Source organism: Protopterus annectens, chromosome 4.part0, assembly GCF_019279795.1.
Source record: "Protopterus annectens isolate FY-2018-M chromosome 4.part0, PAN1.0, whole genome shotgun sequence".
NCBI classification, from domain to species: domain Eukaryota; kingdom Metazoa; phylum Chordata; order Ceratodontiformes; family Protopteridae; genus Protopterus; species Protopterus annectens.
This window is the reverse complement of record NC_056733.1, coordinates 489,160,481-489,187,701: the sequence shown is the minus strand read 5'-3', so window position 1 is coordinate 489,187,701 and position 27,221 is coordinate 489,160,481.

The window sequence follows — 27,221 nt, the reverse complement described above, 5'->3', positions numbered from 1 at the left end:
CAGGATTCTGAATTTTCAGGCTTTTGGTTTCAGGATTTTGATTTTCAGGCTTATGATGTTTCAGGCTTCTGAATGGGAACCATATATATATATGTATATATATATGTATATATATATATATATATATATATATATATATATATATATATATATATATATATATATATATATATATATATATATATATATATATATATATATATATATAAGTGACAGATGACAATACAATTGAGATGACATTTTATGATTTCAAGTATTTCATTGGTAAATGACATACATCTCATACAACATTATAATTAGCATTCTCATAAAGAATTACAGGGAATAGTAACATAAGAACAATTCACCACAAAAGAAAGTGTCATAACAGAGGCCCAGTCACACTTTCTGATGCTCTGGCAGCATGCTATAAAATAAAAAACATTTTATGGAAACCCTCTTTCTGCCATTAAGCTGTGCAGTATGAAGAAAAGAATTACAGTAAGAAAGAGATATTTGGATGAAAGCATGTAATAGAGAGCATAATTACTGTAATGAATGACATAATAAGCATTCACGTCCTATCATTTTTGAAGACAAATACCAGGACTGACATTAGAGAGTTGGTTATCAATCATGGACACCAGAGAGATACCCATATCAGTTGTATCAGGAAGAATACCATTGATGGTCTTCCAGCACTTTCCTGTCATAAGGGGTATGAATGCCATACCTTGTAGGGCAATGCCTGAAAAAGGTGGTGCTCTGACTGTCCCATAACTTATTTTTAGGTGTAAGACACTGCTGTCTGACAGACAGATGTTATCAGATTCAAACCCCTGTCTATGATACCAAGTTCTCTATAGACCTCTATATTGACTGCATATACCTCAGGCGATGGCAATGGAGGAGGTGACAAATTGCTAAAATCAATGTGTAAAGTAAGAAAGGAGTTACAAATATAATGTCAACAATCTGATTTATTCAGAAAGCTGAAAAGGAGTGTGTCACTATCCACACAGCAATGAGCAGTACAATATCAATGTCGCATTGTTAAGGAAGCTGTTTCCATCATGTATTAGACACACTGTCCCAGAATTGAACCACATGCTATATGTGTAGGTGTACTATAAAAGCTAGTACTCAATGCATATGCCATAGGAACACTCACAGCATGACATTGTCATGCAATCACATGTGATGATATATCATTGTCCAACATAAAAATGGATACAAATAACTAGATTCATTGTTTTTTGTGTAATGTTAAAACATTCATATAAGGTTGCCCTTTTCTGGAATTGAACAGCAAGCTATGTATGTCTACCTTCTATGACATGTGGATGAAACAGAAGTTCCCCAGTGGAGGTCTTAACACAAGTGTGACATTCCACATATGCTAAGACATTACGTCACATGACTGTGTTGCAAACAATCTCTTTGTGATTAAAGGGATGGGGAAGGCCTCTCCCACTCCAAATGTACACATATAATCATGGTGGATGCCATCATGCATTACAGTATAAGGCCACACAATGCTAAATGCTAACAGTCACTGAATGTAGGTTTTAACACCTGACTCTTTGACTACAGAACATCTAGATCCTGTAGGGAATGAGTACACCATGGCACAAGTATGACTATATTAATGAGCTATGTCGGTATTTCAAGGCATTGTATCATTTTATTGTTGCAAGGGATATGTATCAGTATATGTATCAGTATAATTGCTATAGTAAGGCAACAACATACAGAATATTGTCTCATTCCCCCATATAACAGACGAAAATGCTTACTATAAATGCTATGTAAGGAAAATATAATCACATGTCATTATTACTCTAAATAAAAGCATTGCTGTCTGAGAAATTTTCATAGCTATTTGTAAGAGAAATCAACATCTATACATGTAAGCAAAAGATGTGTTTAACAGCAGTGTTAGCGACATGTGCAGCCACAATAAGACTGACACAATGTAGTCTGAGACGTAATGACTGGAGATTAACTACCTAAGATTATGAACTAGATATTAGTGCCTGAATCACAAGCATCACACGACATGCCCAGTTGAATGGATGATGTCACCATTGTTTATTGGCTGGATGTTTATGCTAAAGAGTGGTCAAAGGGCACACTAATACTGTACAGCTACACATCATGTATGTATTTGAAAAGTAGTCTACACAGCATGAGAGCAGAAAACACACCCACGCCTGTACTCAAACCTCCTGCTTATTTAAATACACAATCTACATAGCACAATAACAAAGTCACACACCACAGAAATTGCACTACAGCTGTGAGACAATGCAGTTATATAAGTATTATGTAATCACAGTGTTGCCAAAAATGCATTTTCCCCGAAGATGCTTGGATATACTAGTTCAACACTGTCACTGAAAATACATCTAATAAGTGAGAGTGCAGATAATGTTATTTGAGAAGTAGCCAACTGTATATGACAGAAACAGTCATGCTCTTTAAGCAAGGATGGACTCAAACCACCTACTACCTTGTTACACAATCCATAGAGTACAGTATCAGCAGCCATCATCACAGGAGTATTCTGAGTTCAACTGAAACATACAGCTTCTATGAAGGGATGGATGACATCAGCAATGTATTGTCAATGTAATGTGTGTACTAAAATACCTTTCACAGCCATCTGGGGTTCTAAATGCTGTTGCTACAAATGTGTGTAAACCAATTCTGAATCAATTTACAGTCACATGCACACACACACACACACACACACACACACACACACACACACACGCACACACACACACACACACACACACACACACACACACACACACACACACACACACACACTCAGTCTCTCTTAGAAAGTAAGCACTGCGGTATTCAAATATCCACTGATATAGTTACACGTTCTAGAAAAGAGTGTAAAATAGCAAGCACCACAAGAGAAGTCTGACTTTTAAAGTGACAGAGTACACTTTAGCAAGAATAACATCATCAGTACATTGCAGAGAAGATGTTATGAAAATTGGGATAAAGGAATGGGGGACTCATCTCCCTATCTAAAGGTTTCTCCATGTGGAAGTTGATTGATTTCAGATGTTATGGAAGTTATATCTTCCTGAGTCTACAGTCCCACACAAACAAGCTCACCACTGTGAGATTTGAAAATTCCACCAATGTCCATTGCATTAAACACACATGTCGTTGTAGAAGTCTGACTACAAATGAGACATATACAACATCTTTGAGGGATGACATTGCCACTTCATTGTAGAAGCACTGCTATGGTTAAAACTCAATGCATTGATGTTGGAAGATGGTTCTAGGCAAACCATGTCACTTGAGAAGAGTGTTATATATTATAAGTGTGAATGAAAGCATTCCAATGTATTATGAACTCTACTCACACGCAGTATTCAGTGCTGCATTTAAACCACCTACCTAAAAGTTACACATTATAGAGATCGCTGGGTGAGCTGCAAGTGCCACAGGAGAAGGCTGACTTCTATAATGGAAGACTGCACTTTAGAAATAATTACTTCACTAGGGTGCTGCACAGAAGATGCTATTGAGAAGGGTAGGCTAAGGGGATAGTGGAGCAATCTAGCAGTTTAAAATGCATCTCCAGAGGAGAAGTTGATTGAACACAGTTGTGTTGAAGGGCATGCTCACCTGACTCTATACACCCCGCATCACACAGAAGATTTCCATGTTGAGTAGCAAACACATATTACTCAAAAACACCACAGAAGTTACATGCTTAAGGGGTGAGAGTGTACTTTTGATAGGATGACCTCATCAATGTGTTTCAGAGATTTTGCTTCTATTAAAAATGGTGGTAAGGAGATGTGTGCACAGTTAATTGTCCTTACCTCAGGGGAAGTGGACACCAGCACCAAGCATTCATTATTTGTTTCTATACCTCCTACCCCCCCCACACACAAGTGTGTTGTGTTAAACATCAAACATCCTATCTCTCCAGTTGCACAATCTAAACACCACAGTATTATTTACAAGCACCACAGAGGAAGGCTAAATTTAATGATATAAAATGGTACAGTTGTAATTGGTAAAAATGCACTGTTTGGAACAGATGGTACTGTGTATCACCGGTATGCGATGAATAGATATGGGTGCACAGGTCAAAGTAACAGCTTCCATGTAATGACATACTTTTCTACTAAGATTTATATACTGTCCTTCATGTAGATTGTATTCCTGTGAGAACATGTACCTGTTTCAGAATATGAGATGCCAAAGAAAATCTCAGTTGTAAACCAGTGAATTGTCAATCAACCTTTCTGGGATGATTGCATACTTGTCTTGTCTCATGCTTGGACAACATGCATTGACAAGACAAACAGACACTTTCTACATACGACACTGCACTGCAGAATAACAGTGATGGATTATGTGTGAGTAGGTTAACCAACATTGCAACACAGTTGTAAGTCTAACCATTGGAGTGCAGACATAAACTGACAAACTGAATTAATTGAGTCAACATCACTCAGAAATCAAGATAACTTTTAACAGTTCAATATAGACCTACAAACATTGTGCAAACTAAAAAAAGAATTATTTGTTGTGTTTTTGTTAACTTCTGCCAGAACAGCAGTGCTGCCAAAGTCAATTGTACTGCTGATGGTAAAGTATTCGTGCATGCATTATCATTTCTTGAGGTCTGAACTTAGTGGAATTAGTAGTAGCCTATGGTGCTCTTAGCCAACTTTTGTGCAAAGAAGCATTATATGCATACAACTATATGTGAACCCAATGGAATACAGAACAGATATACATTATGGTCATGTTTCCTGTTTCATGAGTTATGCATATGTCATAGCAGTTGCATTTAGTCAGTTCTTATATGAATGCTACAGGTGTATTATGAAACACACGAGGGACCAAACATGTTATTGCTGGTGGAAACATAGCTTCTGGAAACATTTTTGAATCAAACAGGTTTACTGGATGACACAGAATAGGTGTGAAGAAGTGGACAGTTGGTGAGAGGAATACACAATGGAAACAAAACACATTCATGCATGTTTCATTTCTGAACATATTTCTAATGTGTTACTGTTTGCTTTATAAGCATAGTTATTCAGGCAAGATCTGTACAAGATAGACTTCACAACAAGGAAAAAGCACACTAATAGAGCAACAGGATAATGTTTAGTTAAGGAAAGATGTGACCATCATTTACAGCTACATGAGTCATATAAAGCATTCAGAAACAAGTCATACTTCACAAAGTTCAGATGTGACAGCAGATTGCATCTGCTGTCACACTGGATTTCATCTTCATTACCCTCTTTACAACTACAAGCTGTACATTCAACTCTTCAGCTTGCTGAAAAATAAATTAAATGGACTACACATAGCTAAGCATATTAGTGCAAAGAGCACCCCAGTAATACAGCTGTAGGCAAAATCTCATAAGATTTTGTCATAAGTTGTGTAATTCCATTTAACCTTAGTTGCAGTTGGTGCTCGGTGCCAGATATTGCACAAATGCATAGGCTGAAGACTAATGATATAGAAGGAAGGAAATACAACCAGTGAGAGGGTAAGTCGGGGACAAAGTAACTTATGACAGAAGCAAGATAATGATGGCTCATAATATATGGGCAACAGCTACCATAAAACAGTGTACTAAAATCAGTCAAGTAACACTTAGACAATGCTTGGATTAGAACCCTTGAACATAGTCAAAAATCTATGTATACATGTTAGCATTATCTCACAATGTCACAAAAGAATTACTGTTACTGTGTGACTTTAAGTAGTCTTGGGAATGTACTCCTATAAAAAAAGGCAGCATTTGTGTTTGTAACTATAGTTCAGATGGATGGAGTTGCATGTCCTGAGTAATACAGGTTGGGTTATGTGACATACATACTTCATATTATTTACTGTCTTAAACACATAGGATATGTGATGAGTCATGACAATTATAAAAAAACAATAATGCCCATCATGCATATGCAACTACATTTTAAATTAAACCTCATCATGTAATTACAATATTATCAATTTTAAGACATAGTACACACATTACCTTTAGGTTATATGTGAATCATTAATGATATATGCTAAATTGAAAAGTTTGGCTATGCAATAAACATGTTTATTATTCTCATTTGTCTTTTGTTATACATTCCTAATCAAAAAGGTTGTGAGAAATGGGATACTGACATCCTTTGTAAAAGTATAATTTAGCAAGCTAGATTTGAACTATTAATCACCTGTGATCTTTATCTAAAGTCACTGTGCTTACACCTTGTGCAAAAGACATAAGTGACAGGTGGATTTCTCCATTCAGTACTATTCATAGTGCTGACAAAAGCACTCTGTTGCCAGGCTTGTTTGTGCTAGATAAGGCAATCTAAACTAAAATGCTCACTTTTTTCTTAGGCAGTAAGCCATGTTTTCAAGCTGCCAAGTAGAGCACAAATGCAAAAGCCATTAGAAAATATATGAGAGAGAGAAAAAAAACTAGCAGTGAAATGAATTTAATCAGTGGGTATATCTAGCAATGACCAGAGCTAGAAGTGCATTTGAGTGACAGATTCATCATTCTCACATCTCCTTGCAACACCAGGAATGTACTTCGTAGAACACATTATTAGAATTGTAGATGACACTTAATATGACAGTGTTTCAGACAACAGCTCACATGTTGCTTGCAATACTAACAATAGCTGTTTTTTAAACAAATATCACTAAATGTGAATAAATATGTATTCAGACCATGTTCTGTAAAATTATCAGTTAAGTGGATTCAAACCATGCATCAGCTGCCCTTTCCTGCGAGCTCACTGAACTTATACCTTGTGTAACAGAGAAAGTTATCTGACAACACCATTTTCTTTAGTGAGTACTATCCACAGTGCAGTTGACCACTCAATACCACTAGGTTTGTTTGCACTGCATAATGCAAACTACATTAAGTTTTTTCACTGTTCTCCTTTGGTTGTGAACCTTGGCAAGCTGCCAAGCAGAGCACCTTTATAAAAAGATTAACAAGAGAGAGAGAAACGCTGACAGTAAAATTAATTCAATAAACAGCATATCTAGCAATGACCAGAGCAAGAAGTGCATTCAAGTGACATATTCATCTTTCTCATGTCTTGTAATGCCAGAAATGCACTTTGTGGAACACATTATCACACTTGTACTTGATTACAAATAGTGTTAAATTGGATAGACAGCAGCTTACGATGCTGTCAGCAATTCTGAAAATAGTTGAATATTACAGAACAACACAGTGCAAAATATAAATGTGTCTAAATATGTATTTATACCCTCTTTTGTAAAATTAATAATTAACTTTATTCAAACCTTGAATCACATCTTATTTCTCTCATTTCACTTCACTTATACTTTGTGCCACAGTGATAGTTATCCGAGGAGTGGATTTTTTTTCGCCAAGCACTATCCATACTGCTGAAGTCCACTCAATGTTGCCAGGTGTGTTTGCACTGCAGAAGGCAGCCTAAATTAAAATAAATTGTCACTATTTTCCTTTAGCAATGAAATGCATTTGCATTTCACTCGGCAGTGCACAAATGCAAAATATAACAAAGTAACAAATTATATGAAATTGTAAAGAAAGTACAAAATAAGTTTGAATACTATTGTTATCATTTCCTTCCAAAATCATAACTCATGTTGCACCTCATGACTGGTTCAAGTAAAGGCAATATTCATCCTTTTCTTAAATTCCTGTTCTCCCTCGTTAGAAACTATTTCTGACACCATGCATACAAATATTGCCATTAGCAAGAAGTATAGAGGAGTTTTACAACACATTGGTAAAAGTAAGTCACAAAGACTATAGGTAACCTATTCAGCATTTATCATATTTTATTTTATTTATTTTATTTAACATTTGTTAACCGGGCTAGTCCAGCTGGATATATTTCCATTTTCAGCAGAAGCCCGAGGAGAAAAGCTCCAATTGTAAAACATACCACCACCACACCAAATGGTTTAAAATAGACAAAAAGGAATTAGCTATAAATTCTAGGAAGACAAAAAGACATACTATACTAGATACATCATACATTTACAGAACATTTTACACCATGTAAGTCTAGGGCAATCCCAAGACATTATTAGAAAATACCTTTAAATCTTTGGTAAATCTAGTTTATGCAGACAGTTACTTTTCCTAAGGATTATTTACTAGACATATTATTAGAAAAAAAGGAAGGGAGAGAAAAAAAAAGGAGGGTATATTAATCAAGAGGCAGGGAATACTACCAACAGGGTACATTGATAGCTCAGCAGAAAAGATATCTAATTGTTATCAAGTAGTAGAGATTACTTAAGTACCTTCTAATTTAGGGGAGAATATAGGAAAGAGAGTAGGAGAGTGGGAGGCCAAGAGAGCATATACTCTTACTGTGTGTAAGTCATCTTCCAAAATGTGTCTAACCTTGCAGCTGACACCATTATCAAAGCTACCCTTGCTAATGAATTGAACCCCTCAGCAAATCTCTGTTTTCTCCAAAGTCAATGTATTTACAGCTTGTATCACAAACACAGGTAAATAGGTGCATTTTATACAGTCTTTACTATTTGGAGTACGGACAGCTGTGCAATGCTGCTAGTCTCGTTAGCACTACATAAGGCAACCTAAATACATTTTTTAATGTTTTCATTCATTATTGAAGCCTGCTTGCACACTGCTGAGTAGCATGCAAATGCAGATTTCATATTAAAATACAAAAATACATATTGAGAGTAATTGGCATATGATCTCTGAACAAGATTTAAACATGCATCTCCTGTCTTATTTCTCTCAATCCACTTTGTTTGCACCTTGTGCCACAGAGTTGCACATCTGTCAGGTGCATTCTCTATAGCTGTTACTAACCCATGTGCTGATGGCTGCACATAATGCCAGGCTTATTTACACTACTGAAGGCAAGAAAAATATGTTTTTTTACTTTTTGCCTTAAGCCATGAAACTTGAGTGAATGCGAACGAGTGGGGTGCAAATACGTAACACAATATTAAAAAAATTACAAAAATTGTTTTGGATAACAATTAAAAGGAAAATGACATGAATCAAAGTGTACATCTAGCAATGAGCAGAGCTACTAGTGCATTCCACTAATTCTTTCATCCTTCTCACATCTCTGTCACCACACTACTATCATTTATGTCTTACAATATCAGGTCTTTATGTAATGCCATGGAAATAGAAAAGGGGACAGGGAAGAACATTTTTCACACAGCATATACAATTAATAGTCAAATCATTTTAAATGACATATCTGTCTGTCAGTTGTATTCAGTGTTGACATTACTTGTGTTTTTCACCTCAACACACTCATGCACCAAAATGAGTGTTAATATATATTATGACCTCCTTCACTAAACTGATCTGTAAAGAAGTGTTGAACCCTGCATTACCTGTGCTGTTTCTCTAAGCTCACTCCATTCACACCTTATGCCACAGAGATAGGTAAGTGCCAGCTTGATGTTCTTCACTTAGTACATTCCAGAGTACTGAGGATAGAGCAACAATGATAATCTCAATTGCTCTGATGACATTCCAAATTACATTTTAAGTTTTTACCTTGGGAAATGAACTTGCATTCACTGCTGCATGCAAAGGATAAAGGAAAAAGTAACACATTTTGAAACAAGTACTTTAAATGTGCACGTCTGATGTTTTCTCAACATTGTTATCTTGCAACAGTAACCTATAAGGAATTGAGCCATCAAATCAGGGAATTAAGAACAATCATTTCAGATTATTTCTCATTCTTTTCACAGACAAAGGCATATACTAACACACAGAAAAAGTGATTAGATGTTCTTAAAATGTGACATTATATCAGCAGTAGAATCAAGTTATGAGAGTTGTCTTTTTTTAGTTGCCAGTAAATGTCTGGATGACTGGGATACTGGCAACAGTTAGGATACCCATGAACTCATACAATATTTAACAAAGACTGCAAACATTGCAGCTGTATTCCTCTTTTTATTTATGATGCAACATTCCCTTATCTATGCTTTCCTGTCTTTTCTGTTTGCCAAGGTTGCTGGAGGGGTAAGGTGCTTCCTTTTTGAATGAGCAATGCTATCTAATTTTTATTGAATATGATATCTGTATCAATGAGTATTGCACTCCTTTGAATATGTACAACATTTCTTTGTAAGAGGGAGTAACTATGATCATTAAAAACATCTGCATGTTAGGAATGTTGCTGCCCTAACTCAGTCAATATACTCACAGACTTTTTGATAAGCATCCCCCCTGACACATCCATATTGACTGCATATCAAACAACAGAGAGACTGAAACACTGATTGTTCCTGCAATCAGACTAATCATTAATCATTGACACCAGCAAGCCATTAGTAGTTAACACTTCCCAATGCTTGTCTTTGCAGTGTTAGGGGATGGGCATGCAATTTTGTAGCTCCTTACATCATATTTACCTTCACCTGCACTTGTGGTATTCGGAAATGATAACAATTTAACATCTCATTTGCATACTCACAGTGCTCTTTGGGATGAATCTGCAGTATATAAAAGTAATCAAATAGCTAAAAAACATGCGTTGTAGTTGGGAGACTGTTTTGAGTGAGAGAACTGGATACTGCTAAATACACTTTGAGGAGATATCTACTTTTTAAACTTCTTGCTTCGCAATGTGTGTTGCTATTTTTTACAAAATGTTTTTAATTTAACATTAAGGATGGATTGCAATGCCCAGTACAACAATTGTTTTATCTGCCTGCATCTTCATCATTAACTGGTGGCATAGCCCATATATATCAGTTATTTGCCTGCATTGCAAAGCTTGGTACAGAATGTTACCTGACATAACTATATAGGTTTTAGTTTTTGGAATTTGAACAGTTATTGGAGAACTATACTATAACATTGTAGGAAGGACAGGTATTTGTACATGTGCAGCCCAAATAATGTGTTAATGTTATGTTATCTGCCTGGTTGCCCTCCACACCAGTGCAGACGGCAATATAATAGGATCATAGGATCATAGAAGGTTACCAGGTTAATGGCCATGGGGCCCTTAGAACCCTAGCCAAGAGTTTATCCCTAAAAATGAAACCTCAGTCAGTGCCTGTTGCCCCTGCCAATGAGGGACAGTAGTTTTAATTTCTTTTTAAACATTGTGACTTATTATAGTTAATGCTGTGATGTATGATACAGTTACACAACTGTTGTCCACACTATTGAATTGTTATAATTTTTATTTTATGGACTTTGTAGGGGAAGGGCATAATTGAGTTGACAGACATCCTGTCTCTCTATTATAAATTTAATTTTGTGTCTTTCTGTTTTATCTCATACAGGGATATGGCAGCACCCAAGACATCTGTAACCCACAAGCCACCATTCATTGATGCAGAAAATTATCCAGACCTTCCATCATCATGGGGCTTTTCTCTTAGGGAGAGGCACAGGTGACAAAACTACCCAGCAACAAAATGGCAGCAGGTGGTCAATGACACCAATGCCATTAGACAGCATGGGTGAACTAACTCCCAGATATGACACTGGGCAATATGATCACCTCTGCCCACTGTAGGATGGCTGCAGTTGACTAGGAACAAGTAGTTAGAGGGTGGACCTGCTACCAAACTACTACTGACTGAAACAAACGAGTTCCTGTCCACTCTCATAGATCTAGATAGCTGGGCAAAGGGTTCACACAGAATCCTTGATGTAGTTGATAATGTGGAGGACAGACCCAGAGTGTCTCAAGAAGAACTTCCAGGTATGTAAACTTAAAATATTGTTTGATTTTCTATATCACATATTTATATGTGTACATCTTATATGTCTGACATACCTAGAGCCAGTGATAACGGTGAGCCAGATGACACAGTAAAAGACATAGAGGAAGTTGTTTGGGGGTAATTTAATTCAGTATATTTTTGTATGAGATCATTTTTAATTTGCATATGTAAAGGGAATTGGTCTCTGTTTCTTGTTTTATTTGCATTATACTTATCAGCCTTCTTGCCTCCCTCTTCCTTATATACAGGGACATCTGGATTGCAGTCTGCAAGACCACCTGCACATAGTAAGCACACATTTTTTATTGTTATTAGTGTATTTAAGGTAGATTTAGGTCTAACTGATATTAATATATGTATTGCTTTAGCATCTGACATAGTTTAACATACCTTTTGTATAACAATGTTTTGATTATTTTTATTCCCTATTTCTCTCTTTGGTTGTTATCATAGGTGATCCTGACAGTGGCACTGTAGAACTCCTACCACCTGTTGTCAGAGTATGGGTAGCCTGTGATGATGGTGATGGCAGTGATGAAGAAGCACAGTTAGGAGGTGCAGAGGGTCAGTCTGACAATTATGTTGTGGCTCCCACATCCCCTGCCCATATTTCAGACACAGTCAGCCTGCCTATGCATAGCCATTGCCTACAGCTCTCTGATCTAGGACAGCTTGAGGATGACACAGTTGATCAGGGTAGTGTGGTTACTCTGGTTGCAGACCTGGTTGACTCTCACGGTAGCCATCATGAGGGCAGGTTACTGCACAGGACGTTTGGCAGAGGTATGTAAAGGAGGCATGCTGGCCACCCTACTCCCAATGCTGATGTGCCATTAGGTGCCAGATATATGTGTAGGCACAGACATGTTTCACCATGGCATCTGAAGAGATAGTGCGATTACTAAACATTATGCATTATAATGTGCATAAATCCCTGGACTATGGGTCTGAGATGGAACATCAGCTGGGGGAGGGAGGATATCCATGTGGGCAGAGAGCTGTTACATCTTTTGATGTTAGCAGACATGGCCATGCATGCCAGATTCTGCTCCCATAGTGGCACTATTTTCACTGCTCCATCAGTGATTTCAGTGTCCATACCCAGAAGTGGTAGGCCACTAGGTCATAGTTCTGGATGCAGTCATGATGAGACCTCATCCAGCAGACATCACTCATGCTCAGGTAGCACACCAACTTCTAGCCAAGGCCATGGAGGTTGCAGTGTATCTCCTGACAGAGGTAGTTCTCATGGACAGGGGGGCAACATTGCTAAACTGACTACTCTACCTTGCATGGCTCACATCTGTTCTAGATGACAGTATGTAGTGCTAGCACTGGGCAAGACTGTGTTCACACACACACACACACACACACACACACACACACACTGGGAAAAACATTTGCCCATACCACCTCTCACATATACAATCTATCTCAACCATATTGTTGAATGCTATACAACTTTTTTACAGGCCCCAACCACTGTATATATATTAATAAATACATGTGTTTTCTTACTCACACTCACTTCTTTGGTATCAGCCTTGCCTCCTACCACACCCCCCAACCACCCTGTTCAAATGATGATGACTGTGACCTGCACTTTGTACATGTCTTTGTGACTTAGGGATGTATACATGTCTGGTGCATACAGTGGATAGCTACAGTTTGCTTACTCACATGCTTGCACTTATCAATCTGTATTGCAGACGAAAATGTTTTGCTTTCTTGTTCTTACTCATTTGTGAATGACAGTTTATATAATTGTTGAACGTCATTATACTTCAGTTAGTTTTTTAAGTAAAGCAGTCAAAGGAACAAATATTTCGCTACTGCTTCTTGCTATACTTGTGCAAATGATGGTATAATTGACTTGTTTCCTAGTATATAGACAGTGGTCAAGTGAAGTGCTTGATGCACTGCATTGGGTAGAATACATAGCTGTATACTGCAAACATCAGTCATATAAGCTGTTGGTGACATAACTGTAAATCTCAGACAAATGTTATTTTCATATGAGAGGACTCAGCTATGTAAATTTTTTTTTCCTTATAGGTTCCACACTTACCTTGTCATTACTGCAAGTACAAAGTGTGTCCTTGGAGGTTGTCCATGTCTGGTGCTAAGCCATTACATGGTTAAGTAAAGGTTGTGGAGTTTGACAGGTTACAGTTTTCACATTTGTATTTGCAGGAAATCTTAGTCTCTGACGTAGGTAGTGAGTGTGTGTGCTGTCCTTAGTCAGAGCTAGGGCATGCCGTGCAGGCCTCCATCTGCCAGAACTAGCTGTAGCTTGTGGTTCTCCCTCAAAATCCTCAGCTGTGTGTGCTGCTGCTGGCACTGCCTGAGGTCTGTGAAATTGTGGTCCTGGCCCTTGCTGTCCTTGTTGAATCTGTTTCCTGAAAATTATATTTTGTAACCTGGCATAGTATTTGTGCAGCAGTGCCTGGGTCATATTGCAGGGCATATCCTGATGTGTCTAGACACCAGAACCTTGATTTGAGCAATAAAAAAGCACATTCTATGATATTTCTAGTTTGAGCTTTGGCCTCATTGTATCCTTGCTCAGTGTGGTTGTGTGGGTTTCTCATGCTTGTCATGAGCCAGGTCTTAAGTGCATGACCTGCATCCGCCACTAGATGCCATTGTGGAGAGTCTCCTCTAGCAAACCGTGTTTACAGCTCACAGGTGTGCCATATGTGTGAGTCATGAAACTGCCTGGGTTACCTGCACAGACATTGTTGATGATCCCCAGGGCATTACTGACAACCTGACAGTTCATTGAGTGGTATCCTTTTCTGTTGATGTACCTCCTTGTGTGCAATCTTTGGCTCAAGCACTTCAGGGAAGTGTGCTATTGCCTAAAATAGTATGATTCTTGCCTTATCCTGTGGGGGTAAATGGCAAACACATGTGATCCCTTGCATGTTGTAGCATTGCATTTAAAAACAGGTGTAATATTTAAGAGGCTAATGCTTGTGATATCCCTATTATACACACTGTGGGTCTCTGGAAAATGGCAGTAACTGGTATACATAATACTACACATACCTTTGATTCCACAGGGAAATGCTGTCAATGATTTTCATGGGGCCTGAGGTAGGGGCGGCAGAGGTTGCATAGTTCCTCTAGTATTTCCCTGGCCATCCTGTATTGGTCTGCAGTTCCTGTGTCATGCAGTCTGTAATAAGTCAGACAGAGTCAAAACACCCTTCTTCTTCTTGCCCCACATCTGGCAGCAGCACCTTGATTTAAAGTCTGTTGCACATACAGCATATTGATAACAGAAGCAACACCTAGCATTTATTTTTCTAAATGTAATTGTGCCTGCATTCCAAAGGATTTTGGAGTTCAAGGCAAAAGTGGGCATTGTGTGCACATGATTGCTTTATAACTTCCTCAATAGCTACACCATGTTGGATTGGTTAATTAGCATGTAATTCAACTCTTTATGTTGTCATTAGCATATTCTGGACAGAAGGAAGGTTGATATATTGTGTGTGCAAGAGACCAGGTGGAAGGGAAGTAAAGCCAGATTATTGGAGGTGGGTTCAAATTGTTCTATCATGGTGTGGATGGGAGGAGCAATGGGGTAGGGGTTATCCTGAATGAACAGTATGGCAAGAGTGTTTTGGAGGTGAAAAGAGTGTCAGATAAAGTGATGTTTATGAAGCTGGAAATTGATGGTGTAATGATGAATGTTGTTAGTGCATATGCTCCACAAGTTGGGTGTGTGATGGATGAGAAAGAAAAAAAAATTGGAGTGAGATGGATGAAGTGGTGATGACTGTACTCAAGGGTGTGAGAATGGTGATTGGAGCAGATTTCAATGGGCATGTTGGTGAAGGGAACAGAGGGGATGAGGAAGTGATGGGTAGGTATGGTGTTAAGGAAAGGAGTGCAGAAGTTCAGATGGTAGAGGATTTTGCAAAAAGGATGGACATGGCTGTGGTGAATACGTATTTTAACAAGAGGGAGGAGCTTAGGGTGCCATACAAGAGTGGAGGGAGATGCACACAGGTGGATTATATCCCATGCAGGAGGGCCAGTTTGAAGGAGATTGGAGACTGTAATGTGGTGATGGGGGAAAGTGTAGTTAGGAAGCATAAAATGGTGGTCTTTAGAATGACGTTGGTGATCAAGAAGAGGAGGAGGAGTGTGAGGGCAGCACCAAGGATCAAATTGTGGAAAATGAAAAGGGGTGATTGTGAGGTGGAGTTCAGAAAAGAGTTAAGATAGGCACTGGGTGGCAGTGAAGAGTTACTGAACAGCTGGGTAATTACAGCAGAGCTAGTAAGGGAGACTGCTAGAAAGGTGCTTGGTGTGACATTTGGACAAAGAAAGGAGAACAAGGAGACATGGTGGTGGAATGAGGAAGTACAGGAAAGTATACTGAGAAAGAGGTTGGTGAAAAGAAATGGGATTGTCAGAGAGATGAAGAAAGTAGACAGGAGTATAAGGAGATGAGGTGCATGGCAAAGAGAGGTGGCAAAGGCTAAGCATAAGGCGTATGGAGAGTTGTATGAAAGGATGTACACTAAGGAAGGAGAAAAGGACCTGTACCGTTTGGCCAGTCAGAGGGACCGAGTTAGGAAAGATGTGCAGCAGGTAAGGGTGATAAAGGATAATGAGGGAAATGTACTCACAAGTGAAGAGAGTGTGTTGAGCAGATGGAAAGAGTATTTTCAGTGGCTGATGAATGAAGAGAATGAGAGAGAGAGAATGTTGGATGATATGGGGATAGTGAATCAGGAAGTGAAATGGATTAGCAAGGAGGAAGTAAGGATAGCAATGAAGAGGATGAAGAATGGAAAGGCTGTTGGTCCAGATGACATACCTGTGGAAGCTTGGAGGTGTTTAGGAGAAATGGCAGTGGAAGTTTTAACTAGATTGTTTAATGAAATCTTGGAAAGTGAGAGGATCTCTGAGGAGTGGAGAAAAAGTGTTTTGGTACCTATTTTTTAAGAATAAGGGTGATGTGCAGAGCTGTAGTAACTACAGAGGGATAAAATTGACCAGTCACAGATTGAAATTATGGGAAAGAGTAGTAGAAGCTAGGTTAAGAAGTGAGGTGATGATTAGTGATCAGCAGTATGGTTTCATACAAGGAAAGAGCACTACAGAAGCGATGTTTGCTCTGAGAGTGTTGATGGAGAAGTACAGAGAAGGTCAGAAGGAGTTGCATTGTGTCTTTGTGGACTTAGAGAAAGCATATAACAGGGGGCCTACAGAGGTTATTGTATGAGAAAATCGGAAGTGGCAGAGAAGTATGTAAGAGTGGTACAGGATATGTACAAGGGTAGTGTAACAGCAGTGAGATCTGCAGTGGAAATGACAGATGTGTTTAAGGTGGAGGTGGTATTCCATCAAGGATCAGCTCTGAACCCTTTCTTATTTGCAGTGGTGATAGACAGGTTGACAGACAAGATCAGACAGGAGTCCCTGTGGACTATGATGTTTGCAGATGACATTGTGATATGTAGTGAGAGTAGGGAGCAGGTTGACAAGACCCTGGAGAGGTGGAGATATGCTCTAGAGAGCAGTGGAATGAAGGTCAGCAGGACTAAGACAGAATATATGTCTGTGAATGAGAGGGAGGATAGAGGAATGATGAGGATGCAGGTAGTAGTTTTGGCGAAGGTGGATGAGTTTAAATACTTGGGATCAACAGTTCAAAGTAATGGTGAGTGTGGAAGAGAGGTGAAGAAAAGAGTACAGGCAGTGTGGAATGGGTGGAGAAGAGTGTCAGGAGTGATTTGTGACAGACGAGTACCAGTAATAGTGAAAGGGAAGATCTACAAGAGGGTAGTGAGATGGGTTGGAGACAGTGGCATTGACAAAAAGGCAGGAGTCAGAGCTGGATGTAGCAAAATTAAAGATGTTAAGATTTGCACTGGGTGTGATGAGGGTAGACAGGATTAGGAGTGAGCATATTAGAGGGTCATCCCAGGTTGGATGGTTTGGAGACAAAGCCAGAGAGGCGAGATTGCATTGGTTTAGACATGTGCTGAGGAGGGATGCTGGGTATATTGGGAAAAGGATGGTAAGGATGATGCTGCCAGGTAAGAGGAAAAGAGGAAGGCCTATGATATGGTTTATGGATGTGGTGAGAGAGGACATGGAGGTGGTTGGTGTGACAGAGCAAGATGAGAGGACAGGAAGTAATGGAAACAGATGATCTGCTGTGGCAACCCCTAGTGGGAACAGCCGAAAGAAAAAGAAGAAGATGCTGTCATTACCATATTCTGTCATTTTCCATTGAGACTGTGCATAATGTGTAAAGTCATTTAATGAATGTCAGACAGCACATTATCATATTAGCGGCATGTCATGCTGCTAACACAATGACAGCATTTACTGTAGCTGTTAATGAATATAGCCCAAAATGTTATCATATAAGAAAGTTACACTGGGGTGCAAAGGATGAAATCATCAATAATAGCAAACAAGATGTTATTTTCTGACTTCACAGATATTTTGTTAAGACAGCATCTGTCAAGCTGTGTGCAGTTAATGCTTCATCAGTCTAAAAACATAGCCTGGAAAGCTATAATTCAGATGGTGGTAGAAAAAGAGTGCATGATCAGTATTAAAAAACATAAAAGCTAGCTGAAGAGCTTTTCATGCAGATTTCTGAGGAATGACGTAAAGGAGCATGACTCCAGAGTCCAATAGAACAGGTGTCATCAGAAAAGAGATAGATGTAAAGGGAATAAGAGGTCATAGCTTACCTTACAGGTTGAGCCATTAAAGGGAGACACAAGAAAGTATTATTTCAGTGATGTTTATTTTCCATAAAGATACAACTGCCTAATTATGTAACAAAAGCAGTATGTATTTTGTTACTCTTTTTTGTTATAAAGTTATTATTATAAACTGAATAATCTCCTTTTTTTTTGTTCTAAGCAAATATATGTAATTCAGATTTATTACTTAATGTTTATAAGACTGATTGAACTTTTCTGCCAGGGCCTCTGCTGAAACGGTGTTATTTATGACCCAATTGCACTTTCCCAGTAAACAAATGGAAATAAATAAAACAAAACATTATGGAAGATTAAAAGAGTTGTAGATAATGAAAAAAACCTTTCCAGAGAGATAAGCATCTCCAAAAATGTTGATCAAACTGAAGTATACATGTGACAAAATAAGGGAATATTTACATTTGATGATATTTCTCAGACAGGTTATCATCTGCAATTAATCTACTAAACAGCATTTAGGATAACATGGTCATGTGATCATTGCTCTCATAATCTGTGTCTTACATGCACTTATTGAATTCTGTTGTTATAATTAAATAAACTAATGACATACTAAACAGTAAATTGAAAACTATAGTAAATGCTTTAAGAGTTAAAAACACATACATCACTTTCTGTATGTCTGCTTCTGAGTTGCCTCAGAAAGAGGCATTAGAATTTCTTTGCACATAGCAGTCTTCAATACACTGTGTTACATCAAAAGGAAGATGCAGACAGCATAAAGATTTCATTTTTTGATATGCTCTGAACAATGAAATAAAACATTCTCTGAAGCTGGAATTGAATTGTAAGAAAAATGTTTACCAAAAATGTGCTGCATACCCCTCTATTGCTCCTTGGCATTAATAAAGTATGTCCAAGAAAGTAATATATTATGTGTTATTTTTTTCTGTTAATATCAGTGTAACACATTTCTGGTATCTGAAGTTGTTCCATAATGTATTACATATTGCAGGTAAGATATAAAAATGAACAGCAACTCAAGTTTTTTGATGTTGTACATGCATATTCCTTATTAATAAACCTTGTGATATGTAGGTCTTGTAGCAACAATCAGCTTAAGAAAGTAGCAAATGCAGTAAATAATATAGAACGTGTACAGTAACAAATAAACATATATGTTATGTTAATTTCAATGAGATGGTAGACCTTTTGAGAAAAATTAAGTAAAACATGTCTTAAATATAAACAATACAACAAAAAGGGTATGTTGCATTGATTTATTTACTTTTCCTTGACCAGAGTAGTCCACTAGGCTAGTAGCCTATTTTCGGCGGAGAGAAGAGGTGGTATATATACTACTAGGAGAAATTTGGCTAGGGCATCTTAGAACTGCCTCTACTCTTTTCAATAGGTGTCATGGAATCTTTCATATCCATCTCATCTACCTCCAAATCAAGCAGATGGGATCTTATCCAAAAGGCAACACACTCAGGGGTGCAGTGACCTCCTTTTTGATAGACTGCTGTGTCAGCAATCCATCTTCCTACTGTGGTAATAGAACCCACCACTTTCTACAGCAAAGTTAAGTGTATGACCTATTGTACCACTGTCATGACACTTGACAGAGTTATAGCAAAATAATTCATGTCTTCCCTAAGCTTATCTATCTTCTTACAGTTATTGCTTCTCTGTTTCTCTTCCAACCTGTGCGGTTGGTTCAATTTATTTTGTTTCTTTTTTTTTTTATTAGTTTTCTTGAAAACCCATTGTTACTTCTGCCTTTGCAGATCACAGAGAAAAACAAAATTCCATCATCCCTGTAAGGAACTGATTTTATTGATTGATTGATTTATTAACCATGGTTGCGCACTGGTCCACATTAATCTGGTCAAGCTTTAACCCAAGAGCACTGACTGGTTAAGTGATTTAAATTATAGGAATTCAAACTCAAAACTTCAGAGAACAGCTTGTTAATATCTCAGAACAGGTAATTGTAAGTGAGCAAGTCTGGGAAATGTGCATTTTTCTGTAACACACTTGATTTTTTTCTGTTTGTGAATTAAGAGACGTAGGCATAATATAGCCAAAGCCCCTTCTATCTACCATATATCATCTTGGAGCTAGTTTATCCTTCTGATTAGTAAAACACTTGGATGAAGCTGGTTCAGGATTATACCACTCCAACAGTGAGTAACATGCACAGTAATGACACATTCAAGTCTCAGGTATTAGATTTTCAGAATAACTATATTCAAGCCGTTATTCAATATACACATGTGCTCAGATTCACACACTTATAATCAAGTTATTTTCATCAGCTCGATTCTTGCCAATTAATATGGAATTACACAGGATTAAGACTCTTAAGTGGTTTATCCCCCCATCTGATTTTTTTCTTTAGATGGTATATGGAAGGAAAAGGACAGACAGTTTTCTTAATAAAGACTTGTATGTAAATACCAGGCAATTAGTCTACAGACCCCTACATGCCTAGCCAACAACCACCCAGTGAGCAAAGTGAAGAATTAATCCTTATGCCTTGTGTCTGTCAGGTAAGCACCTTAACCATTTAGCCAAACCCCATACCCCAACTCCCTCTCCCCCAATGAGTCCAGCTTAGGAGCATGTTTCCTTTCATACTGCTTTGCATAAAGCCTGATGAGCAGCCAGACAGCATAACCATATTGCATACGTAATGATGCAAGGTGGTGTTCATTAGACCTGTAAGGCAGAAGGTAGTGGATGAATGCAACACGGATGAGCCATGTTAGATTAGCACTCTAGGCACTGGAGGAGCTGAAGAGAAAGGACTGATGAGGCATAAGCCTTCTCAATTCTCTCAGGAAAGAAGATATGGGACCATTTGTTCCTGAATATCACCATCCCTTCTGGAAACCACAGATCACTGACAGAGGTAGCAATTAGTTTAGTATCATGCCAGAGTATTTGAGAGAGAGAAAAAAAGAAGAACTAAAGTTCCTTGTAAAAATGCTGCCTTAGGCAATGTGTAAGCCTATGCTTTGTGAAGCAAAATTAATTTATAGTCTCATCATAGAAGCTACAAACATGTAATGTCATTGTTAAACTGAATGATTAAATTATTTGTTTTAAACAAGGTCTTGGGGGTTGTCCTGTGAGTATTTCTGAAAAAGCAGCCTGAAATAAAATATGATCATTTCTGTAAAGATGAAACATGAGCAACTGTAAGGTTGAAAGATTATAATGATTTTTAAATAACTGAAGCCAATAAGGGCAGGTGTATACTGGTCTTAAATCATAAAACATATTTTGAATGTTTGAATCTATTGCTGCAAGAGGCTACTGCTTATACTATGATGACTGGTAACCCCAGGGACAGATATAAGAGCTATATTAATATTTTACTGAAACTTTTGCTAGTGGATGGTGAAATATTATAGCAGATATTAATTCTGTCAATTGAGTTTCCAGACTGTCTGATTACATTCAGCATTGTGAAAATTCTATAAGACCTTAATAATCCTCCGAAATGGACTATTATTTTGTGAACTGGATCAATAGGTGAGTGTATTCCCTTATTGTTTGGCAATTTACTGAAAACCTTCTATTTTTACCATTTTGCTTATGGGAAGCACAGCACATCAGAGAAACACTAGGAACAATCACATACTGTAAAGGCAATATAATAGTTGCATAACTTCCATAAAATGCTACACAGAGAAATGTACACAATAGACTGATATAGAATTAAAGCTGTTCTTTCTGTTCCTGTCTCCTACAGGAAGAAGTGCAACATATCATATTTTTGGACAATATTGCAGGTTTTCAGTAGATCAAGGCAATAGAAATGGAGAAAAATGCTGTGCCAGCCTGTGCAAACCTATTTCTGTTATATTAGGAGCAATAATATCAGAGTAAATTAACTCTCTTTCAATATGCTTGGTATTGTACTAAGCCAGCAAGATCTCACCGTTTTAAATTTCAAGATGCAACTATACTAAGTGGTAAAAATAGCTGAAGGGATGCACAATGAGTTATTGTTTCTTATAGTGACAGAATATTTAAAATATCCATGTCTTCCCTGGATTAAATTAACAGATTTTTATTAATTCCATTCTTGCAATGAAAGCCTGATACCTTATTAAGCCTGATACCTTATTAAGTTTTATCCTTTGAGAAAGCAACATTTGCAGGGTGTATTGTAAAATATATGTTGGTTTTTTTTTGAATAAAATGCTTTGTGCTGAAGGTGAACCTGTCAATCCATTTTTTCAGGATTATAGATTTGCTTGCTTTGGACTGTTTTAGGAGCATTTTGTGTTCTCTGCATGGTGTGGATAAGTTCTAATTAGGTGTATCTGGTCTGCTGTACATGCAAATAATAAATGTATATATTTACTCAGTGCCGGACAGTGATGAAAAGAATTGGAAGAAACTCTTTCCTCTGTCCCACAAAAGCTGTCTAAAGCCGAATACCAGTGATAACAAAAAGAAAAAAAAACAGATCAAACATAAATACTTTTGAATCATTTTATTTATAAGTAAGTAGTTTAGTAGCTTAAATTTGCTGGAAATGTTGTGCCTGTGTTTAAATATAACAGTATTACAAGATTTCACCATTAGCATCTTAAGAAGGCCCAATTGCACGCAAGCCTTATTAATAAAAATAAACTAACATCTTCCGACTAAACATCTATCATATGGGATAGGTAATTTTAAGAAAAGTTTTATAGAAATGATCACACACATAAACCTAATGCATGCATTATTACTAAAAGCCCATTTTAAAAATTAAGACAGAATACGTAAATGTATTTTCTTTTTAATGTTAGCATTAGCATTTGTCATAGTGAACTCAAAAAAGAGTAGCTATTATATTAAAACACTGAAGCAGAAGTAATAAAGCAAAGTGTTGTGGTGATTCTAAGATGCACTCTATTATATTAAAAAAGACATTTCAACTGTAGCACAGATGCCCATTTATCTTAATGCTTTAAGGGAGACAAATGTGAATAATAATGTGGATATTTTCAAAAATAGCAATTCAACTCTCCAACTATTTTGAAAAAAACATTTAAATCTCTAAGTGCTCTCCCAACCACATAAAAAGACTAGATAAACAGAACAGTAGATTAATGATTCAGACAATAGTAAAATCTGATTACTGCATGAGACAATGCAATTTTAATATGAGAATCTAGGAATGTTCCTTTATCCTCAGAGAATCCCATAAAGCATGAACTAGGGGACTTTTATATATAATGTGCGTGCATGTATAAGCATGCAAGTGTATATATGATACCTTTATCACTGCAACCAACTAAGCAATATAGCTGATCAAAACTAACCATCACCGAAACTACACTGAACACAAAAGGAAACCAGCTAGTACCTTTTTCAGTAAAAAAAGACAACAAAAGAACAGACCACTAACTTGCAAACTAGTCTAATGTCTACAAAACTCTCTGCCTGTATACTATACCCCAAACAAACCAAATACCTTATCCATCATCTTATCTCTATCCTTCTTTCTAGGGACATCCACACAAACCTAGGCCCTTCTACCACAGTGCATCCAACACCCCAAGCAACAGGCAAACATCTCCACTTCTCAGCTCTAAATGCTCTGAGCCTATGTAACAAAATTCCAAACCTTCATGCGTGGCTTCTACATAACCAGCCTGATATTCTCTCCATCTCAGAAACCTGGCTTAAGCCCTACATACAAGATTCTGAAATAACTCCTCCCAACTACCGCATGTTAAGGAATGACAGAACACGAAAAAAGGGAGGTGGTGTAGCACTCCTTTACTCGGCATCCCTCTTAGTCACCCCCTATACCAAACCCTTTCCCAAATTTGACAAGGCAGAAATAATACCAACCCTACTCCACCTAAACAAGCATGAACTAATATTTGCTCTCTCCCTCTATATTCCCCCTGGCAGCAATATATCATCCCTTGAAGATATTCTCTTCTGGGTCTCTACCAGCATTACTCATGAAACCACAATCCTGGGGGACATGAACATAAACTGGGCCACAATCCAATCTCTCTCTAACTCATTCAATATTAACTTATATAACTTTACACAACTAATCAATTCCACTACCAAGCCTTCCAAGAACTCCATCACTGGAACTACAATAGACTGGATTGTAGTATCCCATCCTCACTATATCTCTGATAGTGGTATTCTCCCAGACCCACTAGCTGACCATTTCCCCACTTTTGCCCACCGTCTCTCCTCTTCTGTACAACTAGCTTACCTATATTTCCACTCGTTGCCTAAAGAACTTCAATGCTGAAACCTTCTCAAATGCACTAAAAAGCACAAACTGGAACCCATTAAGAACTCTTTCCCTAGATAATGCTCTATCCAACTTTAATTCTTCTTTCACAAACTTGCTCAACTCCTTTGCCCCTCTAAAAAAAAATATATAAAAAGTAACCCTGTACCCTGGTTAATGAAAAATACTTTAGCTACTATGCAATTCCGTGACAAAGTCTGGACATGTTACCATAAAAATAAAACCGCTATCGCCTTAAATTAATATAAAATACTATGAAATAAAGTCAGAAGATGTATTACCTTAGACCGCAAAGCCAATTTCTCCACTCTCCAAACCAACCACACCACCAGTCCCAAACTACTTTTTAAAGGAATCTCATCTCTCCTCAACCCAGGAAAAAAAGAAAACTCTTGCCCCAACCCACATGCCTCTGACATGGACTTGGCCACCCAATTTCACTCTTTCTTCATAGAGTCCATAAGCAAGCTAACATTATCCTTCACCAACATCTCTACAACCCCTCCTCAGTATCCTCCCATCCCTTCCTCCCCTAGCATCCCTTACCCCCAACCTCCACCATTCTCTATCAATCCCATCTCTATATCCACCATAAAAAAGCTTCTCCTAAAATTAAAACCTGGTTCCAATGCCCCTGATGAAATTCCCTCCTACTTCCTAAAAGTAGTCGCAGAAGCCATTGCTCTCCCTATCAGCATAATAATTAATTAGTCTATCTCAGAAAGCCAGGTCCCCCAGCTCTAGAAGAAGGCCTTTATTATTCCTGTCCATAAAGGTGGCAGTAAATAATGACATCCCAAACATTCGCCCTATCGCCACCCTATCTCCTATTTCTAAGCTACTTGAAAAGTGTGTGCACCAACAACTCTTACCCCACCTCATCAATAATCAGCTTTTTATCCCCACACAACATGGCTTTAGACCAGGTCATAGTACCTCCACTGCCCTCCTCTCCTTCCTAGAAACAATCAACAAAGCCCGCGACTCCGGCCACTTTGTATCCACTCTTTTCCTCGACCTCTCTAAGGCATTTGACACTATTCCCCACAACCTCCTTCTTACCAAACTCTCTAAACTTAACCTATCCCCTTCCCCTACCCAGTGGTTCTCAAGCTATCTCACAAACAGGGAACAAGCAGTTAAATGAAAAAAAGCTACCTCACCCTTCCTTAATACATCCACAGGCACCCCCCAAGGTTCCATTCTAGGCCCCTACTATTCAACATATTCATAAAGGATTTCTTCCAAGCCATTCCTAACTCCAGTCTCATCCAATGTGCCGATGATTCTACTATAATCTGTTCCTCCCCTTCCATCACAACTCTTAACAATCTAACACAAGCTGCCTTCTCTTCCACTGAACAGTGAATGCCCAACAACCATCTAGCCCTTAATGCAACCAAAATAAAACTTATGTTATTCAATCCATCCGAAACCTCTTCCCTAGACAAACAATCTCCTTCATAATTACCAGCAATAATAATAGCCCCCTAGAACTAGTCTCTGACACAAAATTACTAGGAATTGTCATTGACAATCAACTAAAATTTGATAAGCATCTACAAGCAAATATAAAAAAAACTCATAAAATATTAGGTATGCTTTACCGCCACAGTCGCTTTATCTCTCCCACCACCAGGGTTACATTAGCTAATACATACCTCATCCCATCCCTTTTAAATGGTGCATTTATCCTAACCAGCCTACAATCTTCCCTCAAAACAAAACTCTCATCTTGTTATAACAAAATATCCAAATTTGCAGCAGGTGATAGAGCCTCTTCTCACCACTGTAATTCCCTTCACCAACTACGTTGGCTAGAATTACCAAACTTCCTCACATATACCCAGCTCATCCATGCACACAAACTCATTTATAACCCATCTCTCTGTCCCTCCCTAGCAAATACCTTTGAAATGCATAAACCAAATAGACTCCTACGATCCAATTCCCAAAACCTAATTAAATTGCATAAGCCAAACATCCTGTTGGGAATCAGTTGATGTCCTTCTCTCTTGCACGCCTCTGTAACTCTCTCCCTTCTCCCATCTGTACCACCAGCAGTCTTGCCTGTTTAAAACCTCACTGCACTTGCACCTTACTTCACAATGGAAATGCTCTTGCTCTCTTCCAACCTAATTCTACCATACTTTGCTGCCTGTCACTACCTCCTAAAGTTGTGCATCCCTTGGGATATATTCGACTAATGACTAAAAAAAATACCTCATTGTAATTCCCTAAAAAAAAAAAAAAAAAAAAAAACCTACTACTTACTGAATTAATCTAAAGTAATTTTCCTAATGAAAATCTTTTTCTTATTTCTGTATTATGTAACATCTATTTGAATTGTGCAATATGGGTTTGTAATATACAAATTATGTGTTTAACATTTAATTTAAATGTATATTATGGATTTGTGCTCTTTTTGTACTATGTATTTGTATTTCTCTGGAGCTTTTCTCCCCAGG